Source organism: Protopterus annectens, chromosome 13.part0 (genome assembly GCF_019279795.1).
Source record: "Protopterus annectens isolate FY-2018-M chromosome 13.part0, PAN1.0, whole genome shotgun sequence".
NCBI classification, from domain to species: domain Eukaryota; kingdom Metazoa; phylum Chordata; order Ceratodontiformes; family Protopteridae; genus Protopterus; species Protopterus annectens.
Genome location: NC_056747.1, coordinates 1,241,030,943 through 1,241,043,641, shown reverse-complemented (window position 1 = coordinate 1,241,043,641; position 12,699 = coordinate 1,241,030,943). Strand labels below are relative to the sequence as shown.

General features: G+C 39.0%; 1 protein-coding gene across 3 annotated transcripts in view; it reads right to left on the bottom strand.

Annotated features, from left to right (window-relative positions):
• Nucleotides 1–12,699, bottom strand: part of SLC4A1 (solute carrier family 4 member 1 (Diego blood group)) — a 512,400-nt gene that overhangs the window by 347,145 nt on the left and 152,556 nt on the right. The window contains exon 1 of one of the 3 annotated variants that reach the window (XM_044055260.1): nucleotides 1,433–1,549. The exons of the other annotated variants lie outside the window; for them this stretch is intronic. The gene's annotated coding sequence lies outside the window, so the exon portion shown is untranslated. Of the gene's footprint in view, nucleotides 1–1,432; nucleotides 1,550–12,699 lie in introns of those variants that run through there. 3 annotated transcript variants of the gene reach the window in all.

The following is a 12,699-nucleotide window of genomic DNA, read 5'->3' as shown; positions in this document are numbered from 1 at the left end:
CTGACTAAATTTGCAGATGATTGCAAATTAGGAGCTGTCATTGAATCTCACACTGACACAAATGTACTCCAGGAGGGACTGATACAGACAAACAACTGGTGTCAGTGCCATGCACTAAGACTAAATGCCAAGAAATGCATAATAGTATCCTTTGGGAAGTCATCCATCCCTGGTAACTATCATATTGACAACACACCCCTTAGAGTTGATCCAGTAGTCAGGGACTTAGGGACACACATAGATAGTAATCTAGCCTTTGATCATCACGTGTCTACTGTGGTGAGGAAATCATTCTATGTTGCGCAACGTAAAAAAAAGGTATGGCATCTAAGTCCAAGAATTCATTGTCCCACTGTATTTGGCATTTATCAGACCTATGATTGAGTACAATGCCCTCTCTGGGATGTACCTAACCAGGCATATCCAACAACTGGAATGTCCACAGACGTTCCTCACTAAAAGAATACATGGCATAAGTAATATGTTCTATGCAGACTGCCTCAAGGCCCTATCCCTGTATTCTGTATCCTACAGGCTTTTGAGGGGAGATCTATGCCTGGCATACAGGGAGCCATCAGACCCCACTCTGATGGATCTCCTGCTTATCCACAAAACAAACAGCACCAGAATTACCCGTTTAAAGACTTGAAGCTTGCCTGTGATATGAATAGGACCTGCTGAAGAGATGTATCCCAGAGACTACCCCATCTATGGAACAGGCTCCCCATCCATGTGAAGCAGAGTTCCTTCCTAACCCAGTTCAAGTGCAAAATTGGATGGTAAACCGAAAATTCACCCCTGGTTTGGCACCTATGTCTCTAATGGACACAGGTAACCTGTAAATGGTTCATTTTCCAGGCCCATGCTTACACTTATCAAGGGTAGCAGAACTTGTCAGAGATTTGGGGTGCATGGCTAGGCTTAAAAAGGCCCTTGTGGTTGTTAGCCTAGTAAACACCTATGAACCTATGGCTCAGAACTTCATGAATGTACTCAGAAACACAGGGCAGAATACAACTCTAGAAACAGTGCAATACAAACCAGAGCTACAAAATACAGAATCATAATGATTTAGTTACTTAATTTATACATATTAAATGGGTAAGTGCTCTGATCCAAGGGCCATTTCAAGGATGACCTCATCCATAAGAAACTGCAAGACATTATTTACAAAAGTTGGAGAGCTACAGCTTAAAAGAAATAATTGCAGTAGATATACAAAATGTAGCTGTTAGGCTGTTTAAGACTAATTTCTATGTCAGTAATGAACATATTAGTCAACAGAAATCAAACAACAGGATAAAGGAAAGGGGGAGAAATTTGTGAGGAGAAGTTTAGGAACAGAGGATAATGAACTTCAGTGTTACACTTCAGTTATTTTGTTAAAGGCCTAAAAAAAAAAAAAAAAACAGAACATATCCATTTACTGTACCTTAACTACATTTTTTCCAGAGGATCCAAAATTCATCTGGGGATTCATTATATCACATTCTTTTTCTATGCTAAAGACATTCTGTTCAAAGCAACATAGGCTAAAGTTCTGAAAAGAATCCCTGTAGAATGTGTACCAAAAGTACATGGACCACCTGATGAGACACTTGTTGACACTTGAGTGAGAGCCAATCAGTGGTTCTTCATCTGTGCATATCATCCCAAACATAGGTATTTCAGTCAGTTTAGCTGAATAAGTCAGAAGATAAGAAGCCATCCGAAATTGTAGCCCAAACTTTCAGGTTCCTTAGCATCCATTTTTCCTCACTTGGAAGCAGTCCGTACACATCTGTCACACACCGCTGCAAAGCCCAGGGTGTTGAGTTTCTTTTGGGCAAGACGGCAGCTATGAGATACTCAGATTCATTTTCAGAGCGCTTGTGAAAGAGAGCAGGTGTCTGTGCACTGTGCACTGAAAACAGGTTTGTGCTCTGAGGGTGGAGTCGCTTTTTACTGTGCTTAAAGGGACAGTATTAAGAAAAAGCACTATTTCTTTTCAGCACAGTTATGACTGATAAAAGCTACCATAGGTATCAGACTTGACATGATAAAAGACTTTCTCCCTTAATAATTATTTTACTTTGCAGGGATTGCAGGTGATGTTCTGCAGAACATTGTGATAGGTGTGCAGATTACTGTTCACCAGATGGCCTGCCCTCATTATACTATTTCATAGCATGCCGGTATAATTCATGCTTATCTGCAGTGAGTTTGTGATGGGTGCTCATCACTGTAAAGGTAACTGTCCAATCAAGTGAAAGCTTTTATGACATCAAACTGCAAAAGCCTTGGTGTGACTAAAGTGTGGTTCATCCCTAATGTCATAGTTTTATGTATGTATTTTTATTTATAATAGGTTCATAGGTAAGTACTAGGCTAGCTGTCCTTGTGGGCAGTTTTAAGCCTGGCCAGTTTCTCTTTTTGTGCTGAAATTAAACTATTCCATTTGGTTAGAGACTGGCCTTACTCATCCCTTGGTAGATAATTGTATATTACCCCTAATAAGAAACTGGGATCATACCAAATTATATTTGACAGGATCCAGGTATGGCATAAAGCATCTAGGAGCTGGTTGTGTCCATTAGTAGTGCAGTCCTGGGGAAAATGTTCTATTTTCCATCTGTAGATCCAAGTTACATTTGAATATGGACAGTGATAAACTTTATTTTATGTGGATGAGGAGCCTGTTCCAGATCAGCGGTATCCTCTGCAACCTATACCTCTCCCGCTGAACTAGATCCCAAGACTAAAAATTTCTGATGCCATTTGACTTTCTGATATGCACTAAGTCCATCAGTATTGTGTCAGAGGATGCTTTACATGCCAAACAAAGGTCATCTCTTAGCAGTCCTTAGGATACCAAGTATAATGACAGTCCATGTAGGACATGCTGTTTAGGCCTTGTGTCCTTTTAGTAAGGTATTTCTGTGGGCATTCCAGTTAGTGCATCTGTCTACACAGATACATGCCAAAGGGAACATTATACTCTATGACTGACCTAATGAGGTCTGTGTAAAGGGAGACAAGGACATCCCTACATCTAGACACAACCTCTTTATTTATAAGCTGTACAATAAAGAAGGACTTTCTTACAGCAATGGACACATGTTGGTTAAATGTTAGGTCACTGTCCATATAAGTTCCCAAATCCTGGACAACTAGGTCAACTCGTAGGGGTGTATTGTCAGTGTGGTAGTTCCATGGGGTAGATGATTTCCCAAAGGATACAAAAATTAATTTTTGGCATTTAGTTTCAGTCTATGATTTCGGCAGAAGTTATTTATTTGGGACAAACTTTCCTGCAGGATGGCTAAGTCATGTGCGGATTCAACGACTGCTCCTTCCTTGCAGTAATTTGCAAACTTAGTCAGCCAGATCCCTTTGGTATTGGCTTTTATTTCAGAAATGTAAATGCTAAACAGCAGAGTTTCCAGCACAGAACCAGAGGAGACTCCACTGGTGACTGGCCTTGTTGTGGTGGTAACTTCCTCCAATTTGATTTCCTGCATCTTATATGTGAGACAGTTGACAATCCAACAAGTGACATAGGGGTTTATTCCCAGTTCATTTAGCTTTTGTATTATGCCTGAGTGGGAAATTGTGCTAAAAGCTTTGGCCAGGTTGAGGTATGCAGTATGTACCATTTCCATTGCTTTGGTGACCTTTTCAAAAAAGTCCACAAAGTTGTGTAAGCATGACCAGCCCTTGACGAATCCAAAATGAGATAAGTCTAGTGTTTTGAGGTTTCCTCTGTCCTCAATAATTAGTTCCATGATTAGTCTTTCCATGGCTTTGCATATGAGACTGGTCAGATTTATGGGCCTTTAATTGCCTTTGACTGTGGAAGGTCCTCCCTTATGCAGGAGAGCAACTGTATCTGTTCTTCATTCATTTGATACAATACCTTTATGGAGGTTGAGACTGAAAAGTGTTGTTAGGGATGTGGGTAAATTGTCCTTCATGCTATTTAAGATAGACCAATGGATATTCTCAGGACCCATCAATGCAGTATTTTTAGCTTTTCATAGCTGTTTTAGGACTTGGTCTTTGATGATAGCTAGAGGTGAGCCAGTTTCAGGTATATCCTTTGTGACAGATGGAGGGGAGAGAAGTGTATAGTTAGAGCTACATTCATCATCCAGTAGGTTTGCTATATCTTCAGCCTCAGTGTAGGCAACATAGTTCACAATCAGCTCAGTGCATTGCTACATTGTACTTTTGAGATTATAAACATAACTAAAACAGGCCTTGTGATTATCTTTGACTTGGGTAGCTATTTTAGCCTCACACTTGACTTTGGTGGATTTTATTAAGCTCCTGAACTGTTTGTTTATCTCAGTGACAAGGGCTCTAACATTCTGGGAAATACATTTTACTTCTGGTCTAAACTCTTTTCCTTTTATTGGAAAGATTGTTGATATTATAGCTCCACTTTTGTTGAGCAAGTCAGTCCCACTAGTCTAATAGTCTCTTTTCAGGGGAGACCAGAGGTGGTATTTATATTACTTGCAAATTTATCTAGGGCATTGGGGAACTTCTCCTACCTTTTTTTTGTGAGGGGAAAGATTTTTGCTGGTGCACTTCCTGGTTCTGTTCCTGGCTTGGTGGCAGCTAGGAGAAGCTGTGTGGTAATGGAGGGATAATAGAGTTGTTCTGTTAGTGACAGCAGTATGGTTCTGTCCGTCAGACAGAAAACTACTGAAATCTGAGTGTATAATGCAAATGGCATTTAGCTGACTTTAAACCTCAGCATTTTGAAGATGTTGTACCTGAAATTGCTTCTGGAGTTTGCCTGATGCAAACCTGGTTGATTGATTGAACAAAGGTATCCTGGAGAAGAGTCTAAATTTTTTTAGTTGGATATGATGAAAAAGGTTTTTGAAATGGGCAATGAGTTGAGCAGAAGGTAAGTGAGTCATGAGTTGGATGAACCTAAGGTTACATGTGGGATGCAATCTGGAAAATAATATGCTGATGCAGTTGTAAGAAAAAAAGGCACTGTAAACTTTATTAAAAAAGGTTTGGTGTCCAGGTAAGAAAGAAAAAATAATAGGCAGATACTTTGTGTTGGATAATTTAGTGTTACGTTTGGGTTTTGAAGCAAGCAAACAACATTAAATCCTTGATTCATTTCGAGAAAGAGATATTTTGCGACTTAACATTTGAGACTGAAGATTTAATGGAAACATTTTTATTTGATTGTGAAAAAAAGGAAGGTTACTCATGAAATTAATTTATGTTTGCCAGACAGGGGACTTGATTAAAAAAAAAATATATATATATATATATATATATATATATATATATATATATGTATATATATGGGTCTATATTACCCGATCAAAAGCTGAAAACCACGAATACCATTTGGGCGACACCAAATGGTCAGAAATGTGAAATGTCGCAAGTGTAAACGGAAATCACCATAGGGAATAGTTTCCCTTTACCTCAATGTAGTGCGATCTCGGAGTTGGAATATTTAAGTAGTGGGGGTGCAGGGGCGTGCCCCAGAGCATTTAGTTAAGTTGTTTTTCTTTTTTTTTAATTTTTATTATATGTTCGATGTTTTAAACATAGCTCATATGGTGTCGACCACATATAATATAGACCCTATATATATGATATATATATATATATATATATATATATATATATATATATATATATATATATATATATATATATATGTTCGCAGTGGTGCAGCGGTATCGTTGTTGCCTCACAGCAAGAGGTTCTCCCGCTCGATTCCCGGCTGGAGGGTGGGGGGTGCCTGCATGTCCTCCCCGTGGTTGGGTGGGCGTTCGAAAGACATGCGTAAATGGGCGTGCCTTAGTTGAAGGCTGAACGTCAAGCTGGCATCTCGGCGTTCGTGAAAATCAACTGCCAATCATTAGCGGACCGGAGTTCTGCTGTGGCGACCCGTAACCGGGAAAAGCCGAAAGACAGCAACAACATGTTCAGTTTCACACTGATGAAATTGAGTTAAAACATGTTAAAATTTATTTTTTATTTTTGTGTTATTCGGTTTCTGATATTGTGAAAGTGAAAGATGAAAGGAGTATTTGGAATGGGGGGAATGGGAAGTGGATGTTACTTTAAAATATCAAAAAGATGTGATAACATTTACTAAGTGTTATATATGTAGATGGTAATAGAGGAACAATTAGGTATATGGGACAGCCAAAAACTTATTTTTTGTGAGGATTTCAATTATCTGATAAATGAGTGTACAAAAATAAACTGTAATCAATGTGGAGGAAGGTCATATGATGAATAAATGTAAAATGGATTGTAGAATATGTACAGGTGAAGGGCATTTTTGGTTTGATTGTAATAAGAATAAGCAAAATAATATTGAACAGGATGATCAATAAAGTACTGTAATGTCTACAAGTTATGAAGAAGTAGGGCGAAAAGGGGGAACTGTGTTAATGAAAAAGGATGAAGTAATAAAAGATGACTTAGATAAAAAATGTTACATTTCAGGAGGATGATAGTAACTGTATTGAGAGTGCTGAAAATGAAGAAGAAATTGAAAGTAATAAATCAGATGTTTGTGAAGGGAGTGTAAAGGATGTTAGGAAATAAATGTGATAGGTGTTAGGATAAGGATACGGAAAATAGGATTTAAAAATACATAAATTAAAAAAAAGAGTAAGGAGTATTTTTAGATGTGTTTCAGTTGATGAAAATAATGATAAATCTGATTTTGAGGATCAAGAAATAGTTGTACATAACCTCACAAAAATATTCAGTGGGGGAAAGAATAAAAAATATGAAAATGAACATTTAAAATGCTTCCCTTAAACTTAAGGAGGGAAAGTAATAATTCTGGAGTGTAAGTGTGAATAATATTATTAATACTGTAAGAAGATACAGACACTGGAATGGTGTGCTAAATGTGATGTAGGTATTACTCTTACAGAGCATGTTAGATTACTGGCAAGTGAAGAAAGATTACACACAGAAAAACTGTAGGGTGGAAAAATAATATCAGATTTAGGAAGTGAATGTTGTTCTGCAGTGGCTGTACTGTATGAAAAACAGTAAAAATATGAAATGTAACATAGATAAGGATGTGAATGTTAATTGTTATGGGTGTGAGGTGGAGAGAATATGTTTATAGACTTATAGCATTATATGTATATACCAATGACAAGGAAAGAGAGAATGTGTTGCATCTGGTGGTTAACAGAAAAATTATTATTGCAGACAAATTTCATTTTGATTTAAGGGGAAAATATATAAAGAAAAAGAAAGACATTAAAAATATACTGTACAAGAAGTGATAAAATGTGATAAGTTAGCTGTGTGGAATAAAAGTCAATCGACTTACGGAAGACATGCAGTTAAATCTGAAATTGATTATTTTGTACTGTCAAACGGTTTGGGTGTAGCAGATGGTGATACAATAGAGACAGGTTTTCAGATCATTTAGAAATATGGATGAAGGTGATGGAACAAAGGGAGTATATTAAAAATAGGAAATGAAATTTGTTTGTGTCTTTCGGCTTTTCCCGGTTAGGGGTCTCCACAGCGCAACTCCGGTCCGCTAATGATTGGTAGGTGATTTTTACATGCCGAGTTACCAGCCCTGATGCACAACCTTCAATGAATAAAAAGAATAAATGAAAAATTATGGGAAACATTGAAATTGTGGTGGGGGCTTCCTTCATTACAGTCGAATCCTGTAAAATCATTTGGCTATTGAGTTAGTTGAAAGTCCTAAATGGCGACATTGTATGATATCAGAAAAAAAAAAAAACACTGAGAAGCAGAATGCAGTATACACAAGTGCACCTTGCTATGTGAGCGGCAGAAAAGCTGAAGTATATAACTTTGGCAATGTCCAACCAGCTACTCATTATTGTAGTGCTGTTCTACATTACGTATAGAGCATAAGATCTCTGGTTCGAGATTTGTTCTACATAGTAAATGTTTTTAGATTAGATCACCAGTGGTACCTTTCGACATTATGATCGACATTTATTTAACTGAGACTTAGTCTCTTGAGATTTAGTCTCGGTGTCAGTCTGGCCACTTTGTACTGTGGTGTTTTATTATAGGGGCATGTGTTTTACTATGTGGGCTTGTGGGCATGAGGTTTTCTACACAAGGTTTGTCGATAATGTGGAGACTCTTACCCATGGCCAAGGCTTTTCATACTCTTGATTAACATTTTTTTTGGACATTATACAGAGTCACCATTTAGGACTTTTGATTAACTCTCTATGATCAGTCATTGAATTATAGGATTCGATTGTAATGTAGAGATCCTGTGGAGGGTTCATATAACTATGAGGGACTTGCATAAATTGGTCTGAATGGCAGATTGAATTTAATTTTTTAATCTTCCCTGGTGAGATCAGATCATTGGATTGTCTCATTCGAAGTTTCTATTCCATCCAACCCGCCCCCCTAGTGGTAGTCAAGCTAAAAAACTTCTCAAAATCTGACTACAACCTCCTAAGGGAGGGTATCTGTAGCTTCACATCACCACCCCACTCAGAGGATACAGGCAACTATGTTCAACAGTAAGCCAGTGCAGTATACAAGCACCTGTAAAACTGTATGGATTCAGCCATACCCAATAGAACTAAAACCTGCCCCTCAAGGAAACACAAACCTCTTTGCTGGACATCCTCTATCAGCAGGATTTATAACAAAAGGAAGAAACTGTTGTCCAAGGGTAAAATGGAACAAATTCCAAATTGGAAAAACTCCCTCCTTTGCCTCAACAAGCAAATTAAATCACTAGTGAAAACCTTCAAGGCCAATTATGAACCGAAACTATCTTCCATATAAAAGGGAAACCATAAAGTCTTCTTCAGTTACATCAGGAACCTCCGTGGCAAAGCTCAGGTGTGTTCCGAATTAGTACTTAACAGTATCACTTACACTGATCCTGTTGACTTAGCTAACCTGCTAGCAGATAGGCTCAGTGCAAACATCACCCCCCTGTTCCCCACAAAGGCCCTTTTGACATCCCCAATACTTGTCCCGCACCTCACATCTCCGTAGATCAAGTGTTACAGGCCCAATCCAAGGCAAAGAACACAGCTTTCATGGGACCTGATAGTATCCCAGGTTGTATTCTGCACCATCTCCAGCAAGAACTGGCTTCACCATTGAGCACCCTATTCAACCACAGCCTAAGTACAGGCTTCATTCCAGCAGAGTGGAGAACTGCCATTGTCATCCCCTTGCACAAAGGTGATGCCACTACTGACCCTGGAAACTGTTGACCCATTAGCTTGACAAATCTGATCTGTATACCATGGAGCGTATTATTATTATTATAGATCTCATATACAAGGATGTAGGCAATCTCCAAGCACTTGACCCCACCCAGTTTGGATTTGTCAAGGGCAGATCTTGCTTGTTGAACCTGGTTGACTTCTTTGAGACTGTTACAAAAGTCCTGGATGAGTTAAAGTCAGTATACACAGCTTACCTTGACTTGGCCAAGACCTTTGACACAATCCCCCACTCCAGCATCATTGAAAAGCTAACACAACTTGGCATAAATCCCTATCTCATCAGGTGGGTGGCCAACTGGCTCACCAACAGGACCCTCAAAGTCAAAAAGGCACCTCCACTTCCGATAGCAGACCTGACACTAGTGGAGTTCCCCAGGGATCTTTCCTGGGACCCCTACTGTTTGGCATCTACTTCTCAGAGGTCCAGGCAAAGTCAAAAGGCCTGTGGCTAACCAAGTTTGCAGATGACTGTAGGTTGGGTGCTGTCATTGACTTCCCAAATGATGTTAACATACTCCAAGAGGGTCTCACAGCAACTAATGACTAGTGCCAAAGTCATGGCCTCAAGCTAAATGCAAAAAATGTATCATCATACCATTCAGCAAAAACACGACCTCTGCTGATTACCACATCAACGGCTACCCGCTAAGCACACAACCTGTGGTGAGAGACCTGAGCACTCAGGTTGATAACAACCTCACATTCGACCATCATGTAGCGGCAGTGGTCAGAAAAGCCTTTTACTTGGTTCATCTCATAAGTAAAGGGATTGCATCCAGAAAAAAAGGAGGTTATTATCTCTCTATACTCCTCCCTCATTAGACCAATAATTGAGTATAACGCCCCATTTGGGATGTACCTCTCCAAACATCTGCACCAACTGGAAAGGCCACTGAAATAGCTCACAAAGAGAATCCATGGCCTCCAACACCTGTCCTATACAGAAAGGCTCAAATCACTATCATTCTACTTGGTATTATACAGATTGCTCAGGGGTGATCTGTGTCTTGCCTACAAGGCAATCTCGAACCCTTCTCTAATAGAGATGCTCCATATCCGTAAGTCTAACTCCTCACGCACTATCCATGCAAAAGGCCTGAATCTAATATGCAACATCAACAAAACTTGCTAGAGAGATATGTTTGTGTCCCAGAGGCTACCTTGTCTCTGGAATAGACTTCCCATACACGTCAAACAGAGTACCTTGCTGACCAACTTCAAGCACAACCTTGATGAGTGGATGGGAAACCACAAATATGTCCCAGGGTTCCAACTGTGTCCCTCATTGATAGGGGTGACAGGTGCTGACTGAGGTTTCTTTTTAGGGATAAACTATTGGCTAGGCTTGTAAGGGCCCCAGGTCATTAGCCTAGTAACTTCCTATGATCCTATTATCCAGAAATGTAAGAACGTTTCGTACAGCTTTTAATTATGTAATATGCAATACTTTGAGCAAGTAACTAGTGCTCCAAAGCAACTGAATCCCTACAGAAAGCAGGTGTCAGTGAGTAAAAGATCCTGTCTGGTTAACACATGCTGATTAACAAAGACAAAAGGAAGCGGAACCCTGTCTCAGTACTGTTTCTCTTTCCACTCTATTCTGTGTTTTCTCTCTTGCCACGCCTCACTGTCATTGTTTCTCATTTACATATATTATGTTCTGTAGTTCTTTCCTAGTTTGACCCTCAGATGTTAGCTAAGCATTTCCTGGTTTTAGACTATAACCAGTGAGTCCAGACAAACTGCATTCTTCAGACTGTTTCCGAATACTGAACTTAATAATGATGGAGCAACGCATTTCACCTGGATGATATTGTTTTCTATTTACTCTTTTCATGTGGTCTAATCTGTAGCAGAAAGAAGAGAGTAGAATTAATTAAGCCATTACTAACTCAAGACCTTTTGTTTGCCTTCTACTTTTGATGATAATTTAAAGAGCAGTTTTAATACTAAAAAGATGATATTTCAAACAATGCTATTTATAATGCTGATGTCATATTTTGCTTACATTTTTGACAAATGCCTTTTGCTAAAGGTTGCAAACAGCGCAACACGCTGTCAATGTATTGTGAGGCTGCCCTCACACCTATGGTCTACAGAGTACAGTCAGTGTAATCTTACAGTGATGATCACCGACCATTGTAATTAACAGGAGAGAAATTAAGGAAATGCTGTTTGTAGAGGCATTCTGAATATATTCCATATGTGACCTGTGAATGTTGGCATTAATTGTTGAAAATAAAATGTAAAAAACTTCATTAGTAAACTGCAATAGGATGACTGTTATATTTCTGAAAATACAATCTGAAAGACAAAGTGCTATTTTCAGTTGATATAGCCTTTGTTTGTCTTATTTGTAGATGCTGACACTGAGGTATACCTCTCAACTGTCCCTGTTTTAGAGGAGCATTCCTATTTTCAGGTCTGATTTACCCCTGAAGATGTGATGAGTGGGATTCATAAAATTGTGTGAAAGGGTAAATCATGCTTGAAAATAAGGGCATACCTAGAAAATAGGGACATCCTCTGCAAGGGTATATCAGGCCTGAAAATAGGATATTCTTCCAAAATTGTAACAGTTTACAGGTTTGGAAACATTAGTTAGTTAGTTAGTTAGTTAGTTAGTTAGTTAGTTAGTTAGTTAGTTAGTTAGTTAGTTAGCTAGTTAGTTTATATACCACAGCAACCACTGTCTTACAGCAGCCTGGGACTCCCCCACTATCACCAACTGATAAATGTGCATTTCTGCACTTGCCCCGACCCTGGCTACAGTGTGCAGGCCTTCATGCTGCCTTTCTGCCACACCCAGTCTCCATGGGGTGTCAGTTTTGCAGCAGACTTGAACTGCATGGTCCCCCCTAAGATGGATAAGCTGCAGTTTGTTGCTCAGTCTCCCCTGTCCTGTCAGCTCTTCCACCACCTGGGCCACTATGGGAACCTACATCATCCAGGCAGTAATTAGCTATATAGCTGAGCTGCATGTAATGAAATGGAATTATTACAGTGCAGTCTTTTAACTGAAAAAGTTGAATAACGGCTCTAGGTGTAAGATCTGATCTTGTTAAGTCCTGACACTTTAATAATAAACCATGAGTCAAACTTAATACTTTTTCTAACATGGAGGGTTGTGCCCCTCACCCCTCCAATAATCTTGCTGCAAATGTATACTAACTCTGAGATCACTTTCCTTTGGAGTAGGAGAAATAACCCAAGGTACTGTAACTTCAGGCTTAGCATATATCCTCTTCACTCTTTCAGTTTGGCTGCTTTTTAGGATTGCAGTTGTGGTTAATTTAATTGTAACAGGTACCTTCACCGCCGACATATATTTTTATTGTTATATATTTACATGTGCTGCAGTGCTAGCATATGAAAATGATATATGCAGCACAAAATCAGTTCATGTTGATTCGTAGATGGATAACTGTATGAGTCTGAATGACTCAAA